Below are 16178 nucleotides of genomic sequence, written 5' to 3'. Positions count from 1 at the left end.
TCCAGTTCCTTCTTCATTTCATCGAAATGAAATGAAATGGAAAGGAAGTTATATATAAACTACTGAAGTTCCTGGCTTCGGCCTGAAACAGTCTTGTTCTATAAATGAACTACATTGCAGCCATTTTGGGTGTGAACCAGCAGATAGAAGATCTCTTCCTCTCTGCCACTCTACCTTTCAAATAAATAATTTTTTCTTTTAAAAAAAGGAAAAACAAAGACAGACAAACCCGGGAAGCAGCAGAAGATGGCTCAAGTAGTTAGATTCCCTGCCAAGCTCACAGAATACCAGGATTAACTTTCTAGATTTTAGGCACTGGCGCTGTGATGTAGAAGGTTAAGCCTCTGCCCACAGTGCCAGCAACATCCCAATTGGGCACCAGTTTGAGTCCCGGTAGCTCCACTTCCAATCCAGCTCCCTGCTAATGCCCCTGGGAAAGCAGCAGAGGATGGCCCAGATACTTGGGCCCCTGCAACCATGTGGGAGACCAGAAAGAAGCTCCTGGCTTCAGCCTGGCCCAGCCCTAGCTATTGCAGCCATTTGGGCAGTGAACCAGCAGATGGACAAGCTCTCCCTCTCTAATTCCACCTTGCAAACAAATAAACAAATCCTTTTTTTTTTTTTTTAAGGATTTTAAAGTTTCCAGATTTTAGCCTGGGTTAGCCCTAGCCATTGTGGGCATGTGGGGAGACAATCTGTGGATGAGACTGCTGTCTCTCTCTCTGCCTCTCAAAAAATAAAAAATAAAAAAAATTTACTTTTAAAAAGTCAGCAATTTTAGAGAGAACTGCTGAGACTTTGATGTCATGATGACAGTATTCATTTCCCAGTGCAAGTACTTTTAAGTACATGCTTAAAAAATTTCGTTAACTTCCTATCCCAAGCATTCCACTCAGCAAAATTTCCTTTAGAAGCTCCAAAACATCCTCTACCTTCACTAGAAGCCATTAAAACGGGGGGAAAAAGTGCTGAGAGCAGTCACTTCACTGAGCCTTCCTGGAAACCAGCAGAACGTGAAATAAAAACTGCGGTTGCTGTATTCTACAGGAAATGAGGGAAAATGCTGAGGACGCAGCATTCCTTTAGTTCTTCCATCAACAGGACACCAGCCACTGACTTTTGTAGACTTCACAGTTTTCAAGCAACAAATAAAAATGCCTTTACCCTTTGTGATTCCCACACCTAAACATAGAGATCTATTTCTACTCCACGTTAGCTTTTAAGGGAGTCATTTCTTGCAGAAGAAACTTCTGAGTCAGTTCACTAACTTCAAATTGTAAGTAATATATTCAGGAAAGAACCACAGCCACAGACAAGAACTATAAAGACTGTTTTGGTAAACTACCAGGAGATTCAAAGATTTTTTCCAGGGCAGGCACTGTGGCACAGCAGGTTAAGCTACCACTTGCAGCACTGGAATCCCGTATCTAACTACAGGTTAGAGGTCTGACTACTACACTTCCAATTCAGCTTCCTGTAATGTGCCTGAGAAGGCAGCAAATGATGGTCCAAGTACTGCCACCCACAAGTGACATACAGATGGAATTCCTGTCTCCTGGCTTCAGATTGGTCCAGCTTTGGCCATTATGGCCATTTTGGGGAATGCACAGCATATGCAAGATGCTGTCACTCTGCCTTGTTGAAAATAAGTAAATCTTTAAAAATTCTGTAATCAACCGCAGACTGGAAATTTTAAAAATAAAATTTGACTCATTCTTAAAAATAATAATCCAGTGATGAGATGAATTATTAACTAGCTAAATTTTAACTAAGTTACAAGGTAGTATAGGAAGTTTTCATTCCTGAGATCTTGGAGGTACGAAGAAGGACTTTCCAAGATTAAACCCTTCATTGTATAAATTCCATACAGCTGTCCCAAAACAATGAAATTCTAGCATGACTACAATCAATTATGGGCTGGAGGGAGACAAACAGGGACAGATTATATCCAAATCTGCCTTTCAAAGAACCAGAAAACAGCCTTATTTTGAGGGTTAAAGATTTTAATACTTAATGCTGATTTTAAGACTTCCAAAGGATGATATGAATGTACTGGGGTAGATACCAACCACTTGGTTTTCTGGTCCGCTACCTGTGCTTTATAAGTGTACAAGACCTTAATATTTCATTCTATGAAACAACTTCCCAAAATATATTTTTAAATGGGAGCCCAGTGTTGCATTCAGTTCAATCCCATCACTGCTGCACATACTCATGCATTTTCCTACTTTATATTGATAGACCTACTTAGAAAATTAGAAATTGGGTATCACTCATTATCAGTTTAAGCAGGAAGTGGGGAAATTTTTTTCTCCCAAGGGCCATCTGGATATTTATAATAAAGCCATACAAAATTATCAGCTTAAAAATTAGCCTGAATTTTGAGTCCCACCTACAGTTGCCTTGGCAAGAGTAGACCCAGTGATTGCTGATGTTCTTCACCCCTAAAGCAAAACCAGCCCACCCATTGTTACAAGATTAGAACCATTTTATAGTTGAGTCACTCCAATATTCCCTTGTGAAATTCAGTGCTACAAATTTCAAATCAATGAATGATGTAACAGTATGGAGAGTTATAAGCCATCTCAAAATCATTTAATATAAATCCAGAGCACTCAAAACATTAAAATAATTAAATGACAGATTTAACACCTGAACATTTTTTAGAAACATACAATCAAATCAGTATTTTAACTATGTGTGAAATTTTCTTTTTTCTACTTTGTGTTAAAATGTAACTTAATTATTACTACTGAGGAAAAAGGAGATATAAGGAAAAGGGCAAGTTATTTAGATTCAGAGGATCTTCCCATGTTCAAATTATAGCTTATATACTCTAAAAGAAAAAAAAAAACAACTTCCATCTCAAAATCTTGTAGACAATTGAGAGCATAGTAGCCTTAGTGGGTTAAGCCACTGTCTGTGATGCCAGCATCTCAAACGGGTTCAGGTTCAAGTCCCAGCTGCTCCACTTCTGACCCTGCTAACGTGCTTGGGAAAGCAGTGGAAGATGGCACAAGTATGTGAGCCCTGGTCACCCACGTGACAGGCTCAGATGAAACTCCTGGCTTCAGCCTGGCTATTATGGCCATTTGGGGGAGTGAAACATCAGATAGAAGATCTGTCTCTTTCTCTGTATAACTCTTTCTAAATAAATCTTGAAAAAAAAATTTTTATGGACACTGCTTCCTGATCCAAAATCCAATGGTTAGGGAGAGAGTGTGCCCTAGATACCCACAGGTTGTTTTTAATTCATGGTGCCGAAATTTTCCCAGGCCTGTACCAAACACCACAACCTTTTAATCTTGTTTCTCTCATATCAGAAGTTTTCTTCCATTACCTGAAAAGCACTTCAATTTTTTTTTCCATAATTCTTAGTTTATTCCATCACATATCCCCTTTCATTTAACTCTTGGATTTACTGTTGAATTCAAATTTAAAAATCTCCATATTAGCTGTCTTAATACTGATTCTAGAGACAATTTTGCTCTCACTTGCCTTCAACTATTGCAACCCATTATCTCCATAGTGATGCTTCCATTACATTGGTTTTTTCTGTATGCCATAATGGTTTCTAGAGCTTTCTTCCAGTTCCAGTCAACAAAAAAAAATATATTACTTTGAGTCTTTGCCTATTCTGTTGCAGCTTTTTCAATAATTACACATTTAAAGAACTACAAGCAACTCTCTGTGCCAGACACTATGTACAGAGAATTCTAAAGTGAATCAGACAGTCCCTTCCACTCAGTGCATAGCAGGCACACTACAAATGCAATGGTGCAGGCCGGCGCCACGGCTCACTAGGCTAATCCTCCGCCTTGCGGCGCCGGCACACCGGGTTCTAGTCCCGGTCGGGGCACCGATCCTGTCCCGGTTGCCCCTCTTCCAGGCCAGCTCTCTGCTGTGGCCAGGGAGTGCAGTGGAGGATGGCCCAAGTGCTTGGGCCCTGCACCCCATGGGAGACCAGGATAAGTACCTGGCTCCTGCCATCGGAACAGCGCGGTGCGCCGGCCGCAGCGCGCTACCGCGGCGGCCATTGGAGGGTGAACCAACGGCAAAAGGAAGACCTTTCTCTCTGTCTCTCTCTCACTGTCCACTCTGCCTGTAAAAAAAAAAAAAAAAAAAAAAAATGCAATGGTGCCATGAGGTTTCAGCAATATATGCCTAACCAAGTAAACGTGCGGTGTATATCTCAGAAGCAGTGAAAATGCAACATAAAACAGGCCACACAATCTAAGGTATGACAGGGATACAAAACTTGAGAACATCTATGCTCAATTCAGATACTTATTTCCTCATTTACACTATTATCTTCATACCTAAGTAAGCTTTTGACAAGAGCTAGAGAGATGTAATGACAATAGAACCCTTGTATACTGCTGGTGGGAGTGTAAAATGCTGCAATGACAATGGGAAAAAGTTCGGAGGGCCTTCAAAAAGCTAAAACATAGAATTACATATGATCCGATAATTCTACTTCTCAGTATATCCAAGAGAACTAAAAACGGGTATTCAAACAAAAACCTGTATGCGAATGTTCACTTCAGCTCTACTCACAACTCCAAAGGCTGCAACAGCCCAAATGTCCCTCAACTGAGAGGAGAAATGTGACATATCTATTCAACAGGGCTATTTTTTCAACACAAAGGAACACAGCACTGAAATATTCTAGAACATGATGACCCTCTACTGCACATAGTGAAAGATGTTAGAAATATAAAGTCCAATATTCTATGATTTAAGTAAAATATAAGGAATAGGTAAATACAATCAGACAGAAAGCAAATTAGTAGTTGCCAAGGGATAGGAAGAAGAGAGGTTGACAGATTACCTGATGGGTACAAGGCTTCTTTTTCAGGTCATGAAAATGTTTTAGAGCTAGATATAGGTGATAGTTGTGCAACACTGTGAATCTACTAAATATTATTAAGTAGTTCACTTTAAGATGGTAAATTTAAATGAATTCGTTTTCAATTTAAAAAAAAAACTTGATTTCTTCATATAAATTCTTACAGATTAGGTATGCTTAATGTGACACTCATTTGACTTCATCTATTAAGATTTTTGGTACAGTGTGAAGTCACAGCTTGGGATGTCCACATCCTCTACCAGAATGTCTGGTTCCTGCTTTGGCTGGTTCCATTCCCCTCCCATTTTCATCTTCAAATAATGTAATCTATTAAAAGCCAGCTGTTTGCCTAACTGAACAATTAGGGTGGTCTTGGCTTCACTCTGTGCACTTTGGTGGTTTCTAAGATTAGCAGTTGGATATGAATGAAAGCAACTTTCAACCCAATTTCCATTTTTCATCTACTATAATTCCCACAGTTCAACAGATAAGGGTCATCAAAAACTGCAATCTCTGGGATCCTAGCATGCTTCACTGTAAGGGTTCTTCCCTTCTCTACTCCAGAAATGGACTGAATGTGGAAATTTAAAAAGAAGAATCTGATCTAACTTCAAAATCTTGATTTAGTAACTGGGTAGACTGCAGCTTCTTCCTTTAGGTTGGCATAAGTAGAAGGCAGGAACTATTATTTACATATCTAGGAATAAGGATTAGGGTATAAACACAAACATATATTTTAACTTCACAATTGCTAGAAAGTATTTTTAATTTAATAAGGATACTAAGTTTTTAAAAAAATCTCATGTTATCAAATAAAGGTAAAATTAAACATAGGAAACATTTTCTAGAATTGCATAGAGTTCGGCCGGCGCCGTGGCTTAACAGGCTAATCCTCCACCTTGCAGCGCCAGCACACCGGGTTCTAGTCCCGGTTGGGGCACTGGATTCTATCCCGGTTGCCCCTCTTCCAGGCCAGCTCTCTGCTATGGCCTGGGAAGGCAGTGGAGGATGGCCCAAGTCCTTGGGCCCTGCACCCCGTGGGAGACCAGGAGAAGCACCTGGCACCTGGCTTCGGATCAGCATGATGCGCCGGCCGCAGCGGCCATTGGAGGGTGAACCAACGGCAAAAAGGAAGACCTTTCTCTCTGTCTCTCTCTCTCTCACTATCCACTCTGCCTGTCAAAAAAAAAAAAAAAAGAATTGCATAGAGTTCAAATTTTATAATGTGGCAAAATGTGATTTTAATGGACTTAGTTTCCACCCTTTCAGTAAACAACCTTTAAAATTTGCTTTACTTCAGAACTTAAAGTAACATGCTTATTTGCCTAATGATTCAGAACAGGAAGTACTAATATTACTGGCAGTTCTGCCTCCAAAGCTCAACCCTACATGTTTGTAACCATTTTCCCCTTCTACCACTGTGCTACTCAAACTGAGCTAGCCAATCTACTCTTACCTCTCTCTCAATTTTGGTACAACTGTCTACCTTGAGGTCTACTCAATTTTTGCATTAGCATAAACACAAAAACATGAATACATAGTAAAACAGAAAGCAGAAGCTTCCTGCTTTCATAAGTGGTTTCAGATTGGGACACATTCACTCTTGTCATAAAGGAAAAGCCTATAGACAAATTTTTAAAATTTAGCCTTATTTGAGGGATACAGATAATCCTGGCTACAAGTCAATCTGATCATTTTGCACAATTTTCCAGAAGGAACTCCAGATAAAGCTTCTTAAAGAGGTTTTTTTTTTTTTTTTTAAATGTTATTTATTTGAAAGTCAGAGTTAGAGAGGTAGAGACAGATACAGAGAAGTCTTACACTCACTGGTTCACTCCCCAAATGACCACGATGGCTAGAGCTGAGCCAATCTGAAGCCAGGAACCAGGAGCTTCTTCCAGGTCTCCCACATTGGTGCAGGAGCCTAAGGACTTGGGCCAGCCTCTGCTGCTTTCCCAGGCACATTGGCAGAAGATGGACAAGAAGTGGAGCAGCCAGGACTTTAACACACTGCACCACAGTGCCGGCCCCAAGAGGTTATTATTTAAATAATGGTTTAAGGTATGGGGACCAGGGACCAGTGTTATGGCGAAGCAGGTTGAGCCCCCGCCTAGCCTGTAACACCAGCATCCGGTATGGGCGACACTTTGGGTCCCAGCTGCTCCATTTCTGATCCAGCTCCCTGCTGATGCGCCTGGAGGGCCATGGAGAACTGACCAGGTCCTTGGACCCCTGTACCTGTGTGGAAGGCCCAGAGGAAGCTCCTGGCTCCTAGCTTTGATCTGGCCCGGCTTTGGCCATTGCGGTCGTTTAGGGAATGAACCAGCAGATGGAGGACTGCTTTCCCTCCCTCCCTCACTCTGTAACTCTTTCTTTCATTTAAGGGCATGGAAAGTCAAATGTTGGCTCACTGGCCCTACTTCTTCTGTAATATGAAAACTACTGCCCTCAAAACAAATTACTATTAAACTACACATATCAAAGAAAACCAAAGCATAATAAAACCCGTGGTGTATTTTGCAGTTCTAATTACACAGATCATTGATGAAATGAAGCAATGTGCCAAATTGAGGTAACAAGTATTATGTTAAAGTTTCTAGCTGTGTGACTGAGTTAACTGCTACTAATTTCAGTTTCCCCATCTATAAAATAAGGCTAACCCCACCTATTTGAAAAAGTCTTCTTACTAATTAACTAATCAACAGAAGACTTCTTGGCACACAGTAGGTATTCAAATAGCTATAGTGATCAATGTATTTTGATTTTGTAGATTTGATTTCAGAACAATTAAGATGTGATGGGTAGTTATTCCATTCAAAGTAGGACAAAATATCTTAAAATTATGTCTCCCACAATACAAAAGACTCACAAAATAGAAGTTTGACAGATGGGTTTTGTGTAATACACTCAGATCCAAGCTTCCCTTCGAGTTAAGAGCATTAGTTACAGGCACTTGGCCAAGGGGATGGGAAAGAAACCTCAAGCAAACAATGAAGCGGCTCCCAAGATAAGTTGATTTTATGAAGCAGCTTTAGCATGACATAAATTTAAATGACTTTAGAGAAATAGCCTCATTCTAATAAAAAGGACTAAAATATCAGTTATGAACTTATTTTCTATCTAAACAAGATTATTCTCTTCAACACTATCCTAAAGGGCATATATTAGTACTTTAAAAAATTTGTGGGAAAATGTCATTAAAAGGTAACTTTACTGTGCTGCAAAAATATGAAGTCCATGCCATTTCATAACAAGCATTTTCCATGAACTTTTTTTTTTAAGATTTATTTTTAAAGCTAGAGAGAAAGAGACACAGAGACAGCAGCAACTGCTGGTTCACTCCTCAAACACCTGCAACAGCCTGTGCTGGGCCAGGCCAAAGCCAAGAATCTGGAACTCAATCTAAGTCTTCCAAGTAGGTAACAGGGACAAAAGGACTTTAACCACCACCTGCAGTCTCTCAGGATGTCCATTAGCAGGAACTTGAATCAGGAGGAGACCTAAGACTTGATCCCAGTAACTGATTTGGCATATGGCCCAAGTGGCATCTTAATTACTAGCCCAAACACCCATCCCTCCATAAAGTTTTGAAGACCCCTCATTTAATAATACTAACAAAAGCCTGACTGGCATTTCACATGGATATTTCATCAGATGTGATTCATTTGGTTTCTCAAATATATCCTATCAGTAAACAGTAATTAAAAATGTACCAAGAGCACACACTGAATTCATGGAATATAGTAAGAGATGTAAACTCTTAATTTGGGGGATCAGTTTCAGGGTGATGTCAATTTATCATATTAATGTCTGCATTAAAGCCTGAACATTATCAAGCAAATACATAAAAGATCACAATCAAGCAAACATCCTTGGTTGCAATGATTTGAGGACAGCTTTTGCTAACTAACCAATACAAGCATGAATGTGAGGCGCAGTCTACTTTTTCGCCACTCTGTACTTGTGTAACATATTTCCTGATATGTAGTTAAGTATTCAATTTTAGATGAAAGCACTAACCCCAAATATTTATAACCACTAAAGTTCAGATCTGCAAATGAAAAATCATGTCACTGGTTTAATGCTTACTTTACAGAGAAAAGGTAGCAAGAGGTTAGTCCTATCCCTGTATGGTTCAATATGGTAGCCACAAACCCCAAACAACATAAGATACTGCGCACTTGAAACAGTTACAATGATTACTTTTCACACTAAATTACTGATAACTGGTGTGATTATTATAAAATTTAAGTATGTCAAATAACCTAGGTATACAAATCTTCTTTTCCAACTATGAATTTTATCAACTCAATACAGATCAAGTATTTCCAATGAAAACAAGGTCTGAATTGAGATGCTCTTGGGGCTAACGCTGTGGAGTAGCGGGTAAAGCCACGGCCTGCAGTGCTGGCATCTGATATGGGCACCAGTTCGAGTCCCGGCTGCTCCACTTCCAATCCAGCTCTTTGCTATGGCCTGGGAAAGCAGAAGATGGCCCAAGTCCTTGTGCCCCTGTACCCACATGGGAGACCCAGAAGAAGCTCCTGGCTCTGATCGGCACAGCTCCAGCCACTGCGGCCAATTAGGGAGTAAACCAGCAGATGGAAGCTTGCTCGCTCTCGCTCACTTGCCCGCCCGCCCTCCCTCCCGCTCCTTCTCTGTATAATTCTGACTTTCAAATAAATAAATCTTAAAAAAGCTACATTTAAAAAAAGAGATGTTCTTAAGTTTACAATACTTACCAGATTTTAAAATTTTAGTACCAAAAGAATGTCAAATATCTCATTAGTAAATTTTATACTGATTATATGTTGAGATGATATTTTGGGCATAATGAGTTAGAGAAAACATTAATTGTACCTGCACTTTTTTAAGATTTTACTTATTTGAAAGGCAGAGTTAGAGAGAGATCGAGAGACAGAAAGTGAGATCTTCCATCTGCTGTCTACTCCCCAGCCAGAACGGCCAGAGCTGGGCTGACCTTAAGCCAGGAGCTTCTTCCAGGTCTCCTACAAGGGTGCAGGGGCCCAAGCACTTAGGCCATCTTCTGATCCTTTCTTAGGGTGTTAGCAGAGAGCTGGATCAGAAGTGGAGCAGCCAGGACTCAATCAGCATCAGCATGCCACAGGCAGTGGCTTTACCTACTAGGCCGTAAAGCCGCCCCTACATTTTACTTTTAATATGGCCACTAGAAAAATTAAAATGACAGATGTGACTCACATTTTTCTACTGGATAGCACTGGTTTCAACAACTACAAATCCCTGCTCTGTTTACTATGACACACCACTAATCACATTTTAAATGAGAAGTCACCTCTCTAGGTCACAATCCAACAGAAAAAAGAAGCACAAATTAGGATGCTGTATAACTTCTCTTAAAATTTTTCAAAGCAATGTAATGATCTGCTTTGTGTTAGAAGACCCAGATACAAATCTCATTATGCTATTGTGGTCCCTGGAAACTACTTTGTTTCTTCAGCTGTTAAAGAAAGGTGTCTGGGGCAGGCATCTGGCCAAGAGGTTAAGCTGCCCATAACCCATATCTGGGTATAACACCTGGCTTTGCTCCCGATTCTACCTTCCTGTTAATGCAGACCCTGGGAGGCAGCAGCTTATGGATCAGGTAGTTGGGTCCCTGCCACCCACATGGGAAATCTGGATTGAATTCCTGGCTCCAATCATTGCATTTGAGGAGTCAATCAGCAGAGTGGAGGTCTCTCTCTCCCTTTCCAATTTTAAAGTAAATTTAAAAAAAGTTTTTAAAAAGGTGTTTGGGGGACTGAATGAAAATCTGAAAGTGCGAAGCCACATTTACTGCCTATAATGGACTCTGAAGAAGTCTGACGCTCCCTTCGTTCACTAGTCATCATTCATCATCACCATGTCGGAAAACAGTCAGTATTCAATTAGTACTTCTGAATAATGAGCATTTTTAATTTTAGCAAACAAAATGTTCTAAAGCAAATGAATGTTTGGTCAGACATACTTTTTTTTTTTTTTTAAAGCACCTGCCATTCCTCCATCATGACTTTTTTTTAAAAGATTTATTTTATTTATTTGAAAGAGTTAGAGAGAGGTCTTCCATCTGTTGGTTCACTCCCCAGGTGGCCGCAATGGTCGGAGCTGTGCCAATCCGAAGCCAGGAGCCAGGAACTTCTGTGTCTCCCACACGGGTGCAGGGGCCCAAGGACTTGGGCAATCCTCTACTGCTTTCCCAGGCCATAGCAGAGAGCTGGATTGGAAGAGGAGCAGCTGGGACTAGAACTGGCGCCCATATGGCATGCCAGCACTTCAGGCCAGGGCTTTAACCCACTGTGCCACAGCGCCGGTCCCCCAGATATACCGTCAATCTTTATACCTTCGATCTTATAAAACATGTCAGAACGGCCTATAATTAATTGTATAGTTCAATGCTGGTAGTCAACAGCCTTATGTAACTATTTAAATTTAAATAAAAAAGAAATAGAAGGAAAAATGTTATTTGTCACTAGTCAATTTCAAGTGCTCAATATCCCTATGTAATTAGTAGACATTTGTACCATTAAAGATAGTTTTATTGGGCACTAAGTCTGAAAAAGCAAAAAGCTGTATCAGTAACACTGATAGAAAAACTGCATGTAACATAGGATTAAGTATAGGCATTTAAAAATAATTTGGCAAAGAACCTGAGGATTCTTTATTTACATGGGAATTTTTAAAACCAAGGCACTAAATCCAATTTTGGTCACAAACAATTGTTTCAAGAGTAAACTACCAAAGTTTCTGATACCATGAATTTCCCAGCACATGAAAATGAAAAGGAATGTGGTCCCACACACACAGTTCCATGTTTTAAATTATTTCCTGGGGCCAGTGCTGTGGCGCAGTGGGTTAATGCCCTGGCCTGAAGTGCCAGAATCTCATATGGGCGCTGATTCGAGACTCAGCTGTTAAACTTTTTCTTTTCTTTTCTTTTTTTTTTATTTAAATTTTTATTTATTTATTTATTGACAGGCAGAGTGGACAGTGAGAGAGAGAGAGAGAGAAAGGTCTTCCTTTGCCGTTGGTTCACCCTCCAATGGCCGCTACAGCCGGCGCACTGCGCTGATCCGAAGGCAGGAGCCAGGTGCTTCTCCTGGTCTCCCATGCAGGTGCAGGGCCCAAGCACTTGGGCCATCCTCCACTGCCTTCCCGGGCCATAGCAGAGAGCTGGCCTGGAAGAGGGGCAACCGGGACAGAACCGGCGCCCCAACTGGGACTAGAACCCGGTGTGCCGGCGCCACTAGGCGGAGGATTAGCCTATTGAGCTGCGGCGCCGGCAGCTGTTAAACTTTCTATCCAGCTCTCTGCTATGGCTGGGAAAGCAGTAGAAGATGGCCCAAGTCCTTGGGCCCCTGCATCCATGTGGGAGACCCCGAAGAAGCTCCTGGCTTCAGATTGGCGCAGTCCCAGCTGTTGCAGCCAATTGGGGAATGAACCATTGGATGGAAGATCTGTCTCTCTGCCACTCCTTCTCTGTGTAACCCTGACTTTCAAATAAGTAAATAAATAAATCTTAAAAAAAAAAGAATAACAGTGCTAAAAAAAAGTTCAAAAATAAATAAAATAAATAAATTACTTCCTAACAGGAATAACAGCGCTTTCACTTAAATTAGCCATACCCTTTTAAGTAAGTAGATCATTAAGAAAATCCTGGAAAATGATACATTTTAAACTTGGAAGTTATTCCCAAGGAAGACTGCAGCATAATTCCAAGCAATACTGCTAAGCATACAGCATATCCCAAAACAAAGCAAAATAACCATGGCAAGAACTCCTACCATTCAACAACACATTCCATGCCTGCTTTTATGGATAAAGGGAAAGGAATAGGGTGGAGATGTTTTTCACTGCAGATATAAAGAACCCAGGAATGCAGCAAAATGTGTCAGATGGCAGAAATATAATGTACCAACAACCAAGCACTGCAGACATTTGAGATGTATCTTAGGATTTTTTCAGAATCTGCAGCTCTAGCAATATTGCGCTAGACAGTATCAGTCTAAAATCCTAAAAGAAAAAAAATTCCTTCACATTTAATGTTAAAATATTAACATTTATTTAATGTAGCTCCAAGCCTTGATGACAGATCCTTCAGTTGGCCAACATACTTCAGGGGTATAAAAATAAATTCAATCAGGGCCAGCACTGTGGCACAGCGGTTAAAGCCTTGGCCTGAAGTGCTGGCATCCCATATGAACAACGGTTCGAGACCCAGCTGCTCTACTTCTGATCCAGCTCTCTGCTATGGCCTGGAAAAGCAGTAGAAAATGGCCCAAGTCCTAGGGTCCCTGCACCCATGTGGGAGACCCGGAAGAAGCTCCTGGCTCCGGATCAGCACAGCTCTGGCTGTTGAGGCCAGCTGGGGAGTGAACCAACAGATGGAAGACCTCTCTCTGCCTCTCCTCTCTCTAACTCTTTCAAATAAATAAATAAATCTTAAAAATAAATTCATTCACTGTTCACCTTTTCAAGTTTCACAAGCTAACTCTATATTCTACCAGTTCTTAGGTGTTTCAGAAAGCTTCCTGTTGTTATTCACCAGATTGATAGAGAAGCTCAGAGGTAAAAGTCCTCAGACACCACTTGTGGTGTAGCAGGTTAAGTCTGCAGTGCCATCATCCCATATGGGCTCTGGTTAGAGTCTCAGCTGCTCCACTTAGGATCCAGTTCCCTGCTAATGCACCTGGGAAAGCTGGGGAAGATGGCCCAAGTGGTTGGGCCCCTGAACTAACTTGGGAGACCCAGTTAGAAGCTCCCGGCTCCTGATCAGCCCAACTTTGGCATTTGTGGCCATTTGGGGAATGAACCAGCGGATGAAAGCTCTCTCTCTCTCTCTGAAAACCTGCCTTTCAAATAAAAAATAAATCTTACAAAAAATAGCCCTTATTTTAAAAAGGGAAGGAATAAAAATATGAAGTCAAGTTCTATATTATACTAGAAGCATTTAGTAATTTGAACTCTGTGCAATTAATCACTATCAACTGGAGCCTACAGTCATATTAGCTAAGCTTAAGTTTTTTTTTTGTTTTTTTTTTTTACAGGCAGAGTGGATAGTGAGAGAGACAGAGAGAAAGGTCCTCCTTTTTGCTGCTGGTTCACCCTCCAATGACCGCCGCGGCCAGCGCATCTCGCTGATCCAAAGCCAGGAGCCAGGCGCCTCTCCTGGTCTCCCATGCAGGTGCAGGGCCCAAGGACTTGGGCCATCCTCCACTGCCTTCCCGGGCCATAGCAGAGAGCTGGCCTGGAAGAGGGGCAACCGGGACAGAACCCGGCGCCCCAACCGGGACAGAACCGGCGCCCCAACCGGGATCAGAACCCGGTGTGCCGGTGCCGCAAGGAGGAGGATTAGCCTGTTAAGCCACGGCGCCGGCCATTTTTTTTTTTTTTAACAGGCAGAGTGGACAGTGAGAGAGAGAGACAGAGAGAAAGGTGTTCCTTTGCCGTTGGTTCACCCTCCAATGGCCGCCGCGGCTAGCGCGCTGCGGCTGGCGCACCGCATTTATCCGATGGCAGGAGCCAGGTGCTTCTCCTGGTCTCCCATGCGGGTGCAGGGCCCAAGCACTTGGGCCATCCTCCACTGCACTCCCTGGCCACAGCAGAGAGCTGGCCTGGAAGAGGGGCAACCGGGATTAGAACCCGGTGTGCCGGCGCCGCAAGGCGGAGGATTAGCCTAGTGAGCCGCGGCGCTGGCCCTAAGCTTAAGTTTGAGCATGATACAGAACTCCAAAAAAATGAGTAATAGAATTTTTCAATTATACTTGTTAAACTGCTTTGTACTTAAAATCTTCAAATTATTAAGAAGATGGCTTCACTCAAGTATTAACAGAACCTCAAAACCACACCTGTATCAAATCTGTCTTCAATCAATGACACAGTTGGATTCAATTTTGAGGATCTCTCAACAATTCTTCCTCTTTAATGGAAATGAAAAGTGATTACTCAAACCACCACTGGTCAGCAAGATTTACCAATGGGCTATAGCTGTGCCATGTAAAACAAACAGCAGCCACACCAGCTTCTCTTGGGTTATCATTACAAACATTTGTCTGCAGAAAGATATTTCAGATGTACTTTAGCGCGAGGACGAGCCTGGGTTTCCCCTTCTCATGCAAGAACAGTACTTTCCTAATCCTCCACACTCATTTACCATCCCTTTTTAACAGAGGTAACCACAGCAATTAAACTTGGATGGAGCACAAAAAACTTTTTCCAAGCCCGTTCTGTCACACTTAACATGTGTTAACCTTTCATAAAACTGTTTTTATAGCCAAGGTATATTCCATTACTTTACATGAGTTTTGGGTGAATGAACAAAGCTGTACTACTTAACTTACTTAATGGGTTAAAGATTTAGCATTCTTTACATTTCAAACCTTAAAGAAAAATAATGTCTTGCTAGTGCAAGCAAATGTGATGCCTGTAAAGAAATGTGTAATTATTTTACTCATAGCCTGAATATTAACTGTTCTATTGACAAGACTCTTTCTTTTGTTACACCAATGGGGGAAAGTACATACAACTTCCTTCCGTGGAAAAGTATCCCATAGGTTACCAATACTAGCCTCGTTTTAACCCACTGCACCCTCTGATTAGGAAGTGAGTCCTGCCGTAGATGGCCCTGGGGCAGGCTTCTTTAAGGGGACATAAGGGAAGAAACCAAGTTAATATATTATTCCTGCTGAAGGAGAAGCCAGGATTGGTGAGCCAGGGAAATCAGAAGCTCAAAAAGAGGCTTAATTCAGCGAAGCCCTCCAATGATCACCTGCCTAGGCTAGCCATTGGCAAGCTGCCCAATGAGACAACCGTAAGAATGTTGCCTCCAGGGTAAGGCACTTACGGAAGAACTCTAGAATCTACTAAAAAGAAACGAGTTACAGACCAACTCAGGGCAGGTGTGTCCTTAACCCTGGGCCTCTGTTCCATTCCTTGCGATCCTGACGGAGGCACTCAAGCCACACATTTCACAACCACAGGATGGACTCCTGAGGACTCCCCCCCCCCCCATAACCTCTAGGTAACACTTTGCTACCTTCTGAACTCAAAAGGATTTAAGAGCCACACCACCCCCAAAGAAATGAAGAAAGGAAAAACAGGCGAATTCCCCAGGGACCTTGACCCCACGCACTCTGACCGCGCCCTGAAAACTGCGTCCCCCCATTCTATCGTCTTTCTGTTCCTTCAGTGACCTTCTGTTCCTACTGCCTCGGGGAAGGCAAGGGACAAGCCACGGCCGCCACCCCCACCCCCCGCCCCCGGAAAGGTGCCTTTCTCAGTTGAGAGCCGCAGAGGGAGGAAGAAAAAAGGTTGC

At 41.9% G+C, this 16178-nt stretch overlaps 1 protein-coding gene across 2 annotated transcripts in view; it reads right to left on the bottom strand.

Moving 5' to 3' along the window:
* CLTC (clathrin heavy chain) overlaps positions 1-16178 on the bottom strand; it is an 87334-nt gene that overhangs the window by 70393 nt on the left and 763 nt on the right. The gene's annotated exons all lie outside the window — the stretch shown is intronic.

The sequence above is a fragment of the Lepus europaeus genome, chromosome 18 (assembly GCF_033115175.1).
Source record: "Lepus europaeus isolate LE1 chromosome 18, mLepTim1.pri, whole genome shotgun sequence".
NCBI classification, from domain to species: Eukaryota; Metazoa; Chordata; class Mammalia; order Lagomorpha; family Leporidae; genus Lepus; species Lepus europaeus.
This window is presented reverse-complemented; position numbering and strand designations above follow the sequence as displayed.